Here is a 16,683-nt window from a genome sequence, read left to right as displayed (position 1 = left end):
TTCCTCTCTCTCTTTAACACTATATTGATAATATACTTGTTTCTTTAAATTGTGAATGCTGACTTTTCCTGCATATGACATTGAAAACCAAGTTTTCTCAGACCATCCTCGAAGTTTTAAGAACAAAGCAGTGATGTTATAAACACAGGAGCTTTCCCTCTGCTTAGCATCTTATTCATATCACTCACTTGTAGGGATGCATAAATTCATTTGTTTATTTAAGGTGGTTCACCTTCCTTCACAAACTTGGTTCCCAGGAAAGCAAGGGAAAACTCTGAGATGAAGTTTAGTCATCAGTATAGTAATTAAGGAATGCTTTTGATATCAATGCATAAGAAAGGGAGGGGAGGAAGCAGAAGAGGGTAGATGGAGAAGACAAACTGTTATGCAGACCCATCGACAGTGTTAACCAACCCCACCGGGAGCTCTGGAGCTAGAATGGCCCTTCAGAGATGTCCTGAGTTGGGTCAAAGTGGCCAGACCTTTAGGTCCTTGAATTGAAGAGTGACTGAATGTGGGCTTTCCTGAGAAGGGACACGACCTTGAGCAGGGCTCTTCTGCCAACTGAGGCAGTCCCTGAAGGGGCTACCAACTGAAGGTACCCAGCACCTCCAGCAGTTGAGGTAAAGGGTCCTTCTCTGCTTGCAGGGGTCTGGGCAGCCCATCATAGTGTCCACCCCACCTTCCTGAGAATTGGTCCCTTCTACGTTTTGTTTTGGAAACAATTCTGTGCAGTGCTCCTTTTAAAGATCTTTTTTATTTTCTTTTCCTCTGGCTGAACTTCAATCTATTTCTAGTTCCTAAGCCCACTACCGTTCTTTAGTCTCTCCTTGTATACTTAAAATATCTGTAGGAGATGTCTTTAATCTTGCTGGATTTCTCTTCTTCCCTTATCAGTTTTGACTCTGTTGATGGAACTGTCTCTCAGATGTTGTCTTTTGATATCTCACTCTGGTATTTTACCTTTGTTTTTTCTAGCACGTGCTTGATGAATATGCTCACAGTTGGGAATGTTTACTTTGCTCTTTAAAAATCTGTGGGTTTGTGCTTTCCATTGAGAGTTTCTCTGTATTGTAATATGTTTCCTCTTTTCTGACACATTGAAAGAACAGATCCCCACTCCCCTAGATCATTTCTCTTACATTTTTCAGTTTCTTTCAGTTGTGATGGGAATTTTCTTGTGTTTCATTGCCAAAGCTCCCATTTCAGAAAGCTTAATGAGTAAATGAAACAAAAGTTCCTATTTGAGTATATTCTGGGATGCAGACAAGCCTAGATTCATAGACGGTGCTATAAGAAGTTTATCTGCATGAAGCGAGGTAAAGGCATTTCGCCCTACACCGTGGGGAAAGGGAGGAAAGGAATGAAGGAGGCCACACAGTTTGTATCTTTCATATAGGATCCCACCCTCGGATGAGTCTCAATGAAGACAGAGGCTCAAAGGGAAGCTGAGAGGGCTGTAACCGCAAGAGGCCCACTGCAACACACAAGTGGCCCTGCTCCAGTGCCAATGTGACAAATGTGACCCAGTGGGGATGGGACAGGGCCTCTCTCCTTTTCTTCAGGGAATTCACTCCAGTTCACAGAAGACTACAGGAAACACGGGGTTGATTTGGCAGCACAAAGGTTTGCTTGCAGATATACCAGGCATCAGGAAGGAGCAACCTTGGCGTGGAAGCCTGGTGGCAAACTGGCCTGCAAGACACTGCATGACAGAAAGGTTTAGTGGCTCACTGTGTGCTGCCTACACACACATACCTCATCTCCCACACCTCATTTTCCCAAATGGCCTTTGTACCTTTAGCAACATGCATTACCCTCACGAGTCCTTAGAATGAGTAGGACCCTTACTTGTTTTTCATTGGTTTGGTGGATACCAAGGAAGGAAGACACATATTGCTCTCGTGGGTCATTGCAGCAAGATAGAGAGCACACGGGAGCAGGAACCAGAAATGGGAGTTTGCCTTGACAATACCCAGGGAAACCTCTGAAGTATTGGGGAGGGCGTGAATATCCACTGGGTGTGGATAGGGGTTCATTATGATTGTATTTAAATTTCAAGGAGCAGGAGACCTCAGATGATAGCTGGGTTACATAAAAATCCCTCTCCTGCTTGGCATTCTGCTGGCAACCCTGTTGACTACTGTTATGGATTGAATGACGTCCTCCTAAAATTCATATGTTAAACCCTAACCCCAGTACCCTAGAATGTGACCTTATTTGGACAGAGAATTGTTGCTGATAAAATTAAGTTGGTATGAAGTCATCCTGGAATAGGGTGGTCCTCTAATCCGCTGTGACTAGTATTCTTATAAGAAGGGGAAATTTGTGTAATCCTAGCACTTTGGGAGGCCGAGGTGGGTGGATCACTTGAGGCCAGGAGTTCAAGACCAGCCTGGCCAACATAACGAAACCCTGTCTCTATAAAAATACAAAAATCAGCTGGACATGGTGGCACATGCCTGTAATTCCAGCTACTTGGGAGGCTGAGGCATGAGAATTGCTTGAGCCTGGGAGGCAGAGGTTGCAGTAAGCCAAAATGGCACCACTGCACTCCAGCCTGGGTGACAGAGCGAGACCCTGTCTTAAAAAAAAAAAAAAAAGTGGGGGATTCCCAGGCAGGATGGCCGAATAGGAACAGCTCTGGTCTGTAGCTCCCAGCAAGACCAATGCAGAAGGTGGGTGATTTCTGCATTTCCAATTGAATGGCTTCTGGAACACCAGCAAGGCAGAATTGTTCACTCCCCTGGAAAGGGGGCTGAGGCCAGGGAGCTGAGTTGTCTTGCCCAGCGGATCCCACCCCTGTGGAGCCCAACAAGCTAAGATCCACTGGCTTGAAATTCTTGCTGCCAGCACAGCAGTCTGAAGTCAACCTGGGATGCTCGAGCTTGGTGGGGGAAGGGGCATCCGCCATTACTGAGGCCTTAGTAGGTGGTTTTCCCTCACAGTGTAAACAAAGCTGCTGGGAGATTCGAACTGGTCAGAACCCACTACAGTGTGGCAAAGCCGCTGTAGCCAGACTGCCTCTCTAGATTCCTCCTCTCTGGGCAGGGCATCTCTGAAAGAAAGGTAGCAGCCCCAGTCAGGGGCTTATACATAAAACTCTCATCTATCTGAGACAGAGCACCTGGGGGAAGGCGCAGCTTCAGCAGACTTAAACGTTCCTGCCTGTCAGCCCTGAAGAGAGCGGTAGATCTCCAAGCACAGCATTCAAGCTCTGATAAGGGTCAGACTGCCCCCTCAAGTGGGTCCCTGATCCCTGTGCCTCCTGATGGGGAGACACCTCCCAGCAGGGGTTGACAGACATCTCATACAGGAGGGCTCCGGCTGGCATCTGGCAGGTGCCCCTCTGGAATGAAGCTTCCAGAGGAAGGAGCAGGCAGCAATCTTTGCTGCTCTGCAGCCTCTGCTGGTGATACCCAGGCAAACAGGTTCTGGAGTGGACCCCTAGCAAACTCCAGCAGACCTGCAGAAGAGGGGCCTGGCTGTTAGAAAGAAAACGAACAGAAAAATAGCATCAACATCAACAAAAAGGATAACCATGCAAAAACCCCATCTGAAGGTTGCCAACATCAAAGACAAAAAGTAGGTAAATCCCCGAAGATGAGGAAAAACCAGTGCAAAAATGCTGAAAATTCCAAAAACAAGAATGCCTCTTCTCCTCCAAAGGATCACAACTCCTTGCCAGCAAGGGAACAAAACTGGATACAGAATGAGTTTGATGAATAGATAGAAGTAGGCTTCAGAAGGTGGGTAATAAAAAACTCCTCTGAACTAAAGGAGCATGTTCTAACCCAATGCAAGGAAGCTAAGAACCTTGATAAAAGGTTACAGGAACAGCTAACTAGAATAACCAGTTTAGAGAAGAACATTAATGACCTGATGGAGCTGAAAAACAGAGCATGAGAACTTCGTGAATCATACACAAGTATCAATAGCCAAATCTATCAAGCAGAAGAAGGGATATCAGAGATTGAAGATCAACTTAATGAAATAAAGCATGAAGACAAGATTAGAGAAAAAAGAATGAAAAGGAATGAACAAAGCTTCCAAGGAATATGGGACTATGTGAAGAGACCAAACCTACGTTTGATTGATGTACATGAAAGTGACAGGGAGAATGGAACCAAGTTGGAAAACACCCTTCAGGATATTATCCAGGAGAACTTCCCTAACCTAGCAAGACAAGCCAACATTCAAATTCAGGAAAGCTCTGGTAAGGGTCAGACTGAGAAGAGCAACACCAAGACACATAATTTTCAGATTCACCAAGGTTGAAATGAAGGAAAAAATATTAAGCGTAGCCAGAGAGAAAGATCGGGTTGTGCACAAAGGGAAGCCCAACAACGGATCTCTCGGCAGAAATTCTACAAGCCAGAAGTGAGTGGGGGCCAGTATTCAACATTCTTAAAGAAAAGAATTTTCAACCCAGAATTTCATATCCAGTCAAACTAAGCTTCATACGTGAAGGAGAAATAAAATCCTTTACAGACAAGCAAATGCTGAGGGATTTTGTCACCAGCAGACCTGCCTTGCAAGAGGTCCTGAAGGAATCACTAAATATGGAAAGGAAAAACTGGTACCAGCCACTGCAAAAATACACCAAAATGTAAAGACCATTGACGCTATGAAGAAACTGCATCAACTAATGGGCAAAACAAACAGCTGGCATCATAATGACAGGATCAAATTCACACATAACAATATTAACCTTAAATGTAAACAGGCTAAATGCCCCAATTAAAAGACACAGACTGCCAAATTGGATAAAGAGTCAAGACCCATCAGTGTGCTGTATTCAAAAGACCCATCTCATGTGCAAAGACACACATAAGCTCAAAATAAAGGGATGGAGGAAGATTTACCAAGCAAATGGAAAGCAAAAAAAAAAAGTAGAGGTTACGATTCTAGTCTCTGATAAAATAGACTAAACCAACAAAGATCAAAAAAGACAAAGAAGGGCTTTACATAATAGTAAAGGGATAAATGCAACAAGAAGAGCTGACTATCCTAAATATATATGCACCCAATACAGGAGCACCCAGATTCATAAAGCAAGTTCTTAGAGACCTACAAAGAGACTGAAACCCCCACACAATAATAGTGGGAGACTTTAACACCCTACTGTCAATGTTAGACACATCAATGAGACAGAAAATTAGCAAGGATATACAGGACTTGAACTCAGCTCTGGACCAAGCAGATCTAATAGACATCTACAGAACTCTCCACCCCAAATCAACAGAATATACATTCTTCTCAGCACCACATCACACTTATTCTAAAATCGACTACATAATTGGAAGTAAAACACTCCTTAGCAAATGCAAAAGAAAAGAAATCATAACAAAGAGTCTCTCAGGCCACAGTGCAATCAAATTAGAACTCAGGATTAAGAAACTCAGTCAAAACCATACAACTACATGGAAACTGAACAACCTTCTCCTGAATGACTACTGGGTAAATAATGAAATTAAGGCAGAAATAAATAAGTTCTTTGAAACCAATGAGAACAAAGACACAATGTACCAGAATCTCTGGGACAAAACTAACTCAGTGTTTAGAGGGAAATTTATAGCACTAAATGCCCACATGAAAAAGTGGGAAAGACCTAAAATTGACACCCTAACACCACAATTAAAAGAACTAGAGAAGCAAGAGCAAACAAATTCAAAAGCTAGCAGAAGACAAGAAATAACTAAGATCAGAGCAGAACTGAAGGAGATAGAGACATGAAACACCCACCAAAAAGTCAATGAATCCAGGAACTGGTTTTTTGAAAAGATTAACAAAATAGAGAGGCCACTAGCCACACTAATAAAGAAGAAAAGAGAGAAGAATCAAATAGACACAATAAAAAAATGATAAAGGGGATATCACCACTGATCCCACAGAAATACAAACTACCATCAGAGAATACTATAAACACCCCTAGGCAAGTAAACAAGAAAATCTAGAAGAAATGGATAAATTCCCGGACACATACACCCTCCCAAGACTAAACCAGGAAGAAGCTGAATCCCTGAATAAATCAATAACAGCTTCTGAAATTGAGGCAGTGATTAATAGCCTACCAACCAGCCAAAAAAAACAAAAAAACAAAAACCCAGGACCAGGTGGATTCATAGCCGAATTCTACCACAGGTACAAAGAGGAGCTGGTATCATTCCTTCTGAAACTATCCAAACAATAGGTAAAGAGGGACTCCTCCCTAACTCATTTTAGGAGGCCAGCATCATCCTGATACCAAAACCTGGTAGAGACACAACAAAAAAAGAACATTTCAGGCCAATATCCCTGATGAACATCTATGTAAAAATTCTCAATAAAATACTGGCAAACCTAATCCAGCAGCACATTAAAAAGCGTATCCACTGTGATGAAGTTGGCTTCATCCCTGTAATGCAAGACTGGTTCAACAAATGCAAATCAATAAATGTAACCCATCACATAAACAGAACCAATGACAAAAACCACATGACTATCTCAATAGATGCAGAAAAGCTCTTTGATAAAATTCAACAACGTTCATGCTAAAAACACTCAATAAACTAGGTATTGTCGGAATGTATCTCAAAATAATAAGAGCTGTTTAAGACAAACCCACAACCAATATCATACTGAATGGGCAAAAGCTGGAAGCATTCCCTTTGAAAACCAGCACAAGACAAGGATGCCCTCTCTCACCACTCCTATTCAACATAGTATATTGGACTTTCTGGCCAGGGCAGTCAGGCAAGAGAAAGAAATAAATGGTATTTAAATAGGAAGACAGGAAGTCAAATTATCTCTGTTTGCAGATGACATGATTGTATATTTAGAAAACCCCATTGTCTCAACCCAAAACTCCTTAAGCTGATAAGCAACTTCAGCGAAGTCTCAGGATACAAAATCAATGTGCAAAAATCACAAGCATTCCTATACACCAATAATAGACAAACAGAGAGCCAAATCATAAGTAAACTTCCATTCGCAACTACTACAAAGAGAATAAAATACCTAGGAATACAACTTTAAGGAATGTGAAGGACCTCTTCAAGGAGAAATACAAACCACTGCTCAAGGAAAGAAGAGAGGACACAAACAAATGGAAAAACATGCCATGCTCATGGATAGGAAGAATCGGTATCATTTAAATGGCCATACTGCCCAAAGTACTTTATAGATTCAATGCTATACCCATTAAGCTACCATTGACTTTCTTCACAGAATTAGAAAAAACTACTTTAAATTTCACATGGAACCAAAAAAGAGCCTGTATAGCCAAGACAGTCCTAAGGCAAAAAGAACAAAGCTGGAGGCCTCATGCTACCTGACTTCAAACCATACTACAAGGCTACAGTAACCAAAACATCATGGTACTGGTACCAAAACGGATATACAGACCGATGGAACAGAACAGAGGCCTCAGACATAACATTGCACATCTACAACCATCTGATCTTTGACAAATTTGAGAAAAACAAGCAATGGGGAAACGATTCCCTATTTAATAAATGGTGTTGGGAAAACTGGCTAGCCATATGCAAAAAACTGAAACTGGACCCTTTCCTTCCACCTTATACAAAAATTAACTCAAGATGGATTAAAAATGTGAACATAAGACCTAAAACCATAAAAACCTTTGAAGAAAACCTAAGCAATACCATTCAGGGCATAGGCATGGGCAAAGACTTCATGACTAAAACACCAAAAGCAATGGCAACAAAAGCTAGAATTGACAAATGAGATCTAATTAAACTAAAGAGCTTCTGCACAGCAAAAGAAACTATCATCAGAGTAAACAGGCAACCTACAGAATGGGAGAACATTTTTGCAATCTATCCATCTGACAAAGGGCTGATATCCAGAATCTACAAGGAACTTAAACAAATTACAAGAAAAAACTAACCCCATCAAAAAGTGGGCGAAGGATATGAAAAGACACTTCTCAAAAGAAGACATTTATGCGGCCAACAAACATATGAAAAAAATCTCATCATCACTGGTCATTAGAGAAATGCAAATTATAACCACAATGAGATACCATTTCACGTCAGTTAGAATGGCAATCATTAAAAAGTCAGGAAACAACAGATGCTGGAGAGGATGTGGAGAAATCAGAACACTTTTACACTGTTGGTGGGAGTGTAAATTAGTTCAACCATTGTGGAAGACAGTGTGGCGATTCCTCAAGGATCTAGAACCAGAAATACCATTTGACCCAGCAATCCCATTACTAGGTATATACTCAAAGGATTAGAAATTATTCTACTATAAAGACACATGCACACATATATGTTTGTTGCAGCGCTATTTACAATAGAAAGGACTTGGAACTAACCCAAATGCCCATCAATGATAGACTGGATAAAGAAAATGTGGCACATATACACCATGGAATACTATGTAGCCATAAAAAAGGATGAGTTCATGTCCTTTGCAGGGACATGGATGAAGCTGGAAACCATCATTCTCAGCACAGGAATAGAGAACTAAACACCACATGTTCTCATTCATAAGTGGGAGTTGAACAATGAGAACATATGGGCACAGGGAGGGGAACATCACACACCAGGGCCTGTCGGGAAGTGGAAGGCAAGAGGAGTGATAGCATTAGAAGAAATACCTAATGTAGATGATGGGTTGATGGGTGCAGCAAACCACCATGGCATGTGTATACCTATGTAACAAACCTGCACATTCTGCACATATATCCCGGAACTAAAAGTATAAAAAAAATTGAGAAGTTTGGACACAGATATGCACAGAAGAATGTCATGTGAAGGGACACAGAAGATCTTCGTCTATGGCCAAGTCCAGAAGCCTGGAACAGATCCTTCTCTGAACAGCCCTAGAAGGAACCAACACTGCTGATTCCTTGATTTCAGACTCCTACCCTCCAGAATGTTTAAGCCACTGAGTTTGTGGTATTTTATTATGACAGCCTTAGCAAGCTAATACTACCACTGAGAGGGGCCCTGATGCTAGTCGCTTCACACTTTGTCTTTTCATTGTCTATGATTTTGAAAAAATTAGTTTGAAAAGTGTATCTTGAGCTTTATAGTCTTCTCTTACTACCTGTTTACATGTATGTGCTATTTATTTTGCTTTTCTCTTCTAAAAGTTTTGCTTTCTTCATGATTGTATGATGGTGTCACCACTTCTAGGTTCCCTGTAAACTCCCCCTTCTTTCTTACTTTGACTCTTCAGGTTCTCCTTTCAATTTCATCTCATATTCTAATTTCCATTATATAATTTATACCCTTTGCTATTCCTTTCTCCTGTAGGTGAGTTCCATGAACTGCAGATCCAGAATTCTTATTTTCTTTGTTTTTTTTCTCTGCAACTTATCTGAATGTTCTCACTCCGTGTCATTCTTCTAACAATGGCAAAGCTTTTGAAACAAATATACTCTTGATCACTTTCTTTGGTAAATATGATGATTGTTTCCTTTCACCCTATCACAACCTGAAGTCCATTAAAAGTCTGTCAATGTGGCCAGACTCAGTGGCTCACACCTGTAATCCTAGCACTTTGGGAGTGCTAGGATTTGGGAGGAGTCAAAAGTTATACATGTACTTTTGACTGCGAGTAAGGTCAGTGCTCCTAACTCCTGCATTATTCAAGGGTCAACTGTAATCTACATCTTTTCTGGAAACCCCTTCTTAGGGTCTATTTTCCTTTGTTTTTGGACCCTTTTTATTTCAATTCCCACCCTTGAAGGTAACATTGCTGTGACTAATTTCCTTCATCTCCCTTCCTCCTTACCTATTAAAAAATAATAATTTTTTTTAATAGAGACAGAGTCTTGCTATGTTGCCCAGGCTGGTCTCAAACTCCTGTGCTCAAGTGATCTTCTTACCTTGGCCTCCCAAAGTGCTGGGATTACAGGCATGAGCCACTGCGACCAGCTCTCCTTGTTTTTTTAATGATAAATTCTTCAGCATTTTGCAAAGGGATTTCCTCTTTGTGATTAGCATTTCTCCTGAATATTTTCTAGTATTGTCTTCCCCAGTTACCTTCATGAAAATTAATAGACAAAACCCAGTAAAACCACATGTCTTTTGGGAGCCATATCACAGTTGTTTCAGTTTTTCACTTTTCATTGACTACTACTGTTTTCATGCCAACACAGATGGTCAAGAAAGTCATGATGATGAGCCGTAAATGCTACATAGTAAAAACAAAACTCTTCAGTGTGATGTAATAACATTTAAAAATAATTACAAAGATCATCACCTCACTTAATATTTACCTCATGAGAAGCTTACAGTGGCCTTTTTGGTTAGTTTTTTCCTATCCTGAAGAATGTTGAAATCATAGTAGGAAAAATAGCTTTAAAAACTGTTATACTTTGAGCCTATATTTTACTTAAATGCTGTTAAACTTTTATGAAAGCATTGCAGGCATTACAGTAAAAACCAAAAGCCTTGGGAGGCTATTAATAATTTAGTGTCTTGAGTTCATGTGGGAATGTTAATCCCACTTACCAAAGAAGAGTTCAGTATGAGTCACTATGATTAAGACCTTGTAACTGTGGAGATGCAGAAGTGTGAAAGTATGCTATTATAGACTATTGAATATAAAATCCAAATATACCAACTGAATAGATTGTGAATATGCATCCCTGATTAATATTCCTTGAAGGTCTTACTTTAAAAGTTAAACTCCGCCTGTAATCCCAGCACTTTGGGAGGCTGAGGTGGGCAGATGACCTGAGGTCAGGAGTTTGAGACCAGCCTGGCTAACATGGTGAAACCCTGTTTCCACTAAAAATACAAAAAATTAGCCAGGTGTGGTGGTGCGTGCCTGTAATCCCAGCTACTTGGGAGGCTGAAACAGGAGAATCGCTTGAACCTGGGAGGCAGAGGTTGCAGTGAGCCGAGATCATGCCATTGCACTCCAGCATGGGCAACAAGAGCGAAACTCCATCTCAAAAAAAAAAAAAAGTGGAATGTTATCCAAACATTCCACTTTTTTGGTGCTTCTGAGACTATCTGATAGGCCTATAATAGCAGCTTTAACTATCTTAGGGTTGAGCTAGCTAAACCAAAAATGTGATCTTTCAAATACCCAATAGTGTTTATAATTTAAAAGAAATGATGGTATCATTCCATAAACTTTTGACAGAGTAAAAAGGATAGACTTGGAAGAGCAAGGGCAGATGGTCTGGAAAAATGGAAGCATAGATTTTGAGGTTGCCTTGGGGATAGTTGTGCATTTTTGCATACCACATATGCCTCTGAGAATAGAGGGTTGGGGTTCTCCTTGCTCTTCAATGCTGTTTTTGGGTAGCTTCCACAGTCTTGTTGAAAATTGTGCTTCATTGAGGCATGTGCCTTTTGGCCTCTCTTCCTTCCAGTTGTTTTGACTGTCCTTTTACTCCTCACTCATTTGTTAATGAGCTTTATGCTGGTCTCACAGTGATTCTCTCACCCAATTCCTGATATCATATATAAATACATAACCTGGCCGGATGCAATAGCTCATGCCTGTAATCCCAGCACTTTGGGAGGCTGAGGCAGGCAGTTCACCTGAGGTCAGGAGTTTGAGACCAACCTAGCCAACATGGCAAAACCCCGTCTCTACTAAAAGTACGAAAATTAGTCGGGTGTGGTGGCGGGTGCCTGTAGTCCTAGCTACTCGGGAGGCTGAGGTGGGAGAATCGCTTAAACCTGGGAGGGGGAGGTTGCAGTGAGCCGAGATGGCACCACTGGCACTGCAGCCTGAGCGACAGAACATCTTTAAGATGCTGGATGTCACTGCAAATGCCTGCACTTTTGGCTGGTCTCTTTCTTGGTGCCTTGATACTTTAATCACATTATATATTTAAAAAGCAAAAGGAAACAAAACAAAACAAGGCCTAAGAGAGGGGATCATGCCTAAATTGGCAGGTCCTAAAACACTTCTCCTCATCCTTTGGAGCTCAGGTTAAATGTCATTTCCTCAAGAAAACTTTTCTTGTATCTGTGGGACTATGCCAAGTCCTCCACTCTATGCTTCCAAATTCATGAGACTGTTTTAATTAATATCTGACTTTTCTACCAGAATGTCAACTCCGATAGGGCAGAAACTGTACCTGTAAGGCTCACCATTGTGACTCCAGAGGTCTGTACAGTGTTGTCTTAGGCTGGGTGCTTGACAAATAATGGCTGAGTGAACAAATAAATGAGTGAATTAATGAAAGAGTTTATTATCTACCTGTCTAACTAGTAGTCTTAGAAATCTGGAACGGAAGCCAGGCATGGTGGCACATGCCTGTAATCCCAGCTACTTGGGAGACTGAGGCGGGAGGATCACTTGAGCCCAAAAGTTGGAGACCAACCTGGACAACATAGCAAGATTACAATACCCTGTCTCAAAAAAAAAAAAAAAAAAAGAAAGGAAGGAAGAAAGAAAGGATCGTCATCTGAAAATCATTCTAATTTCCTGATAATAGCTGATTTATACTTAAAAATATTTTTTTCAGCTTTTGGAGAAATCCAGAACACCCAAAGAGAGAAAATAGCATTAAAGTAGAGATAATTTCTTTGACAATATGACTATTAAACATAATGATTAAAAAGTGTTTTTTCTCTTTCATTCCTTTTCTGTTAGTGATATATGTTAGAGGTGCTTACAGCAAGAGCGTTAAACCCCGTGTGTGTGTGTGTGCACGCTGCGTGTGTGTGTGCTGTGTGTGTGTGCTGCGTGTGTGTGTGTGTGTGTGTTTGATGCAGTCCTTTTCAGAGTCCATTTGTAACATAGTCTGGGCTTGGTGGTTGTGGTCACTGTTTGCAAAATCTGCTGCTCTGTGTCTTTTCTCCCTGCATTCACAATGACTCACTTTCTCCCAGGTGCTGAGATTGCTTCACAGCAGGGCATGCTTATTGCCACATGGCCTGATTTTGTGCTTAATGTTCCCTCCATGCGTCTTGTTCTGTTTCTGCTCTCTGCTTGACAAATGCCTACTCAGCTGGCCACCCCTTAAAAAGTGGGCTGCCTTAAGCATGACAGCAGGGCTTCTGAATAAGCTGCATTCCAGACTGGTGCTGAAGACCTTGCCCATCCATCTGCTTTAGGGAAGAAAAGTGCACATTTAAACCTGACCTTGAATTCCTAAGTGGCATTTTGAGAGTAAACAGAATGACTAGGTATTTTTGCAGCATATAAACTCTCTCACAAATACCAGTCAGACAATTTATTTAATGAGTTTTTGCATCACCCTGTCCAGCCTTGTATCTTTACCCTGTATACAGCACTCAGCACCACACCTATGTTGTGAAAATTCACCTTGGCTAGTTTTAAATTGTGCTTTACCACCTGTTTCTGCTCATAATTCCTGGCTCATTTCCCTTTTAAGAAATCTCCCTTTCGGCCCTTGCATTTGACATACCTGCTTTTGTTATTCTTGTGCTAACAACTTGGATTCCTTATTTAAGAGAGTCTCTCTCTCTTTTGTTTATGCTGCTTTCATCTGTGCTGGGTAATTAATTGCCTCACTGGCTGGAACTACTTTTTGTATAGATGCTACTGACTGCTGCCTCTACTGGGTTCCACCCAGTCCCCTAAACCTAGAGGACTCAGAGAAATGCCAGACCAGATTAGTTTTATTTATCTTTCAAGAAAATTTTTAAACAAAACACAATTTTCTTGGTGGTTGACAATTTAGGACGAATGAGTTTTGAGCGTGAGTAAATCTAGGATGTTCACTGTACAATGAAAGACTGTGAGCTGTCATGATTTTATTTTTAGAGCTGGTGAGTCCTATATTGCAAATAAGAACGTGCATATTCAAACATTTGTATGAAAATGTTAATTTTTAGGAAGGTTTGTTGTTGTTGTTGTTGTTATTTAAGTAGATGGGTGATGTGCTTAAATTGTAATGAGTTGAAAAATTGTCTGACCACTTAGATGTTGAAAGTCCATCGAGGTGACCTCACCTATGACCCATTTTTTAGTGCTCCTTGCCCTGGGTATAATCTGTGACTCTCTTTAACCACTCCTGTTTTGATTAAGGAAATAAAGACTGTTTCCCATATTTTGCTACTGAGTATATTCTTATGTCGACTTTGCCACTCACATTGTCATTTCCATTGCCATAAGGGTATCTATCAAAGCAGAGGTTGTTTTGTAACTTCTCATAATAAGGAGAACCTTATACCTGATTGGTGGCTTTTTTGATACATGAATTGTTCTCAAGATTGTCCTGAAATGCCTTGTTTGTTGTCATTCTAGTTAGACAAGTAATCAGCCTTGAGCTCCACACTATTTTAACGAAGACATTTGGTTTTTTCCCTTTTCTTTCTTTCTTTTTTTCCCCTCTCTGGTGTTTAGAACTAAAGAGATTTGTTTTTCTAATTGCTTAGTTGCAGTTAGGTGGAACCTACATATTATTTTTTTTTCTGCTGCAGAATTTTTATCATGTGGAATTAAGCAAGTACCTTGCCTTAGTCCATTTTTTCTTGCTTATAACAGAATACCTGAAACTGGGTAATTTATTTTAAAAAATGCTTTTATTTCTTACAGTTCTGGAGGCTGAGGAGCCCAAGGTTGAGGGGCTTCATCTGGTGGGAGCCTTCTTGCTGGTGGAGACTCTGAAGAGTCCCGAAGTGGTGTGGGGAATCATATGGTAAGGACTGAACATGTTTGTTCAGGTCTCTCTCTTTTTATAAAACCACTGGTCCCCGCCCACAATAGCTTATTAATTCATTAACATATTAATCCATAATGTGACATTATGGTGGCTTTATAATTAGGGGGATTATAAACTTATTCCCCAATGTGACATTATTGAGAGGTGGGGCCTTTAAAAGGTGGTTGAATCACAAGGACAGACCAGTAGAGCATGGGTTAATGGGTCTGTCCTCATGATCCAACCACCTTTTAAAGGCCCCACCTCTCAATAATGTCACATTGGGGATTAAGTTTCAACATGACTTTTGAAGGGACATTCAAACCACAGCATAACCATTAAATATACCCACGAAATAGCTTTTAAAAGTTTGACTGTGACCTAGCATTTACAAATGCTTAATTAAATATTTTTATAAAATTACACATTATGAATAGTTCCCTCTCCTTTAACTTCAGGTACAGCTTAATTGTGAAAACAGGGTGGGTGCTATTTAGAAGCCCATGGTCCTATAGATGTTCTTAATATTCAGCTCTAACATTAGAATATCCTTTAGATTGATAGCATTTAGGGGCATTTAGTTTGAGTTCAATGAGGTTAGAATTACAGAAAAAACATAAAATTTTTACTCACTAATCAATTCAGAAACTGCATATTTTAGATCCCTCTGGAGAATTAATTCAATATTCAGTTATTTTGAAACTGAATTGGTGAAGGGGTAATTTGATTAAATAACACTTTTGCTGTAAGAGACACTCTAAAACTTCAGTCTAGAATACATCATGTAGGAGGAGGTGTAACAAGCAGTCTCTCACCTTCAGGTTTCTGAGTTTCTCCAGATGTCTCCTGTGCTCATTTCTTCCTCTGGTAATTATATTAGTGTTTGGGAAAAGATCTGGTGGAGAGGATATAGAGCTGTACACAGCATGATGACATTGTCAGAGTGGAAATTTCACAGATAAGACTTTAGTTGGACTCTAAGATTTTGCTCTGTGACCTCTTTACAGATTCCTTTCTCAATGTCATAGCTTGGATCTGCTAAATGGATACAGTTGAATAAAGGGTATCAATTTATGAGCCAAAAAACCTCCTGGTAACCTACTAGACTAGACAGATGATTTTTTTTCTATGCAGAAAGTATTCTATGCAGAAAGGATTGTATACAGAAATATTTCGATCCATTCTCCATCTGGATGTGAACAAGGTGACAGAATATGACTTTCTAACACTTGTGCCCTCACAGAAACATCAATTTAAACAACTATCTATGCACAACACTATTTCACAAGAGCTAAGGAAACCAGGTGAGAGATTACAGCACCTGGGAATAGCACAGAAATAAGAAAAGATGCATCGAAGAAGGTAGGAAAGATAGTTTTATATCACCTGCATCACCCCTCCCCCAACCCCAGGCATCACAGCTTGGAGAGAGGTACCCTCTGTGGGGAAAGGAGAGGAATGTGAGCATCAGCCTTTGCCTTGGGCCCCAACCCTGGGACAGATCCAGTAAAACCCAATGTTGGGCGAGTCCCCATGACTTTAGACTCTAGGCTAGTATCCATGAGCTGAGCCTCCAGACCTGCCCAGCACCAGGGTAGATCCTCTAGCCCCAGGCTCCAGGCTTGCCTGGCAGACTCAGTTTCTAGGCACACATGAACAAGAGGCTAACCCTGGTGGCCCCTGGTTCCCAATAGCCTCCAGCAGTGAACTGGCCCTCGCATCCCTAAACTTCATCTTCCCCACTGCCAGTTTAGCACCCCTGGCCTCAAGGTCTGCCTAGTGTCAGATTGTTCCCTGTAGCCCTACTCTCTAGGCTAGCACCTGTGCCCCCACACTCCAACAGACCTGGGGTCCAGCAGACCCATCCCAGTAGACCACAGTGCTGAGCCAGTGCCCATGGATCAAGGCTCCAGGACCACCCCTCTGGACTCAGGTTTCACGTAAGCCCCCATGGTCCCAGGACTCAGGCCAGTCTTGAAGAACTAGCTTTAGGCTAGAACCTGCATTCCCATCCTCCAAGCTGGCCCCCTCAAGCCCATGCTCCAGACCAGCACCTGGGATCCTAGGTTCAAGATGGCCCTGTTGGA

The 16,683-nt window shown here is 41.2% G+C and overlaps 1 long non-coding RNA gene across 3 annotated transcripts in view; it reads left to right on the top strand.

Moving 5' to 3' along the window:
• Positions 1-16,683, top strand: part of LOC109026440 (uncharacterized) — a 207,138-nt gene that overhangs the window by 79,334 nt on the left and 111,121 nt on the right. For all 3 annotated transcript variants that reach the window (XR_010133535.1, XR_010133534.1, XR_010133536.1), the window contains exon 3: positions 14,491-14,593. This is a non-coding gene — a long non-coding RNA (uncharacterized lncRNA). The remainder of the gene's footprint in view (positions 1-14,490; positions 14,594-16,683) is intronic.

This window comes from Gorilla gorilla, chromosome 3 (assembly GCF_029281585.2).
Source record: "Gorilla gorilla gorilla isolate KB3781 chromosome 3, NHGRI_mGorGor1-v2.1_pri, whole genome shotgun sequence".
NCBI classification, from domain to species: Eukaryota; Metazoa; Chordata; class Mammalia; order Primates; family Hominidae; genus Gorilla; species Gorilla gorilla.
The sequence above is the reverse complement of the archived record's forward strand: the minus strand, read 5'-3'. Positions and strand labels throughout refer to the sequence as shown.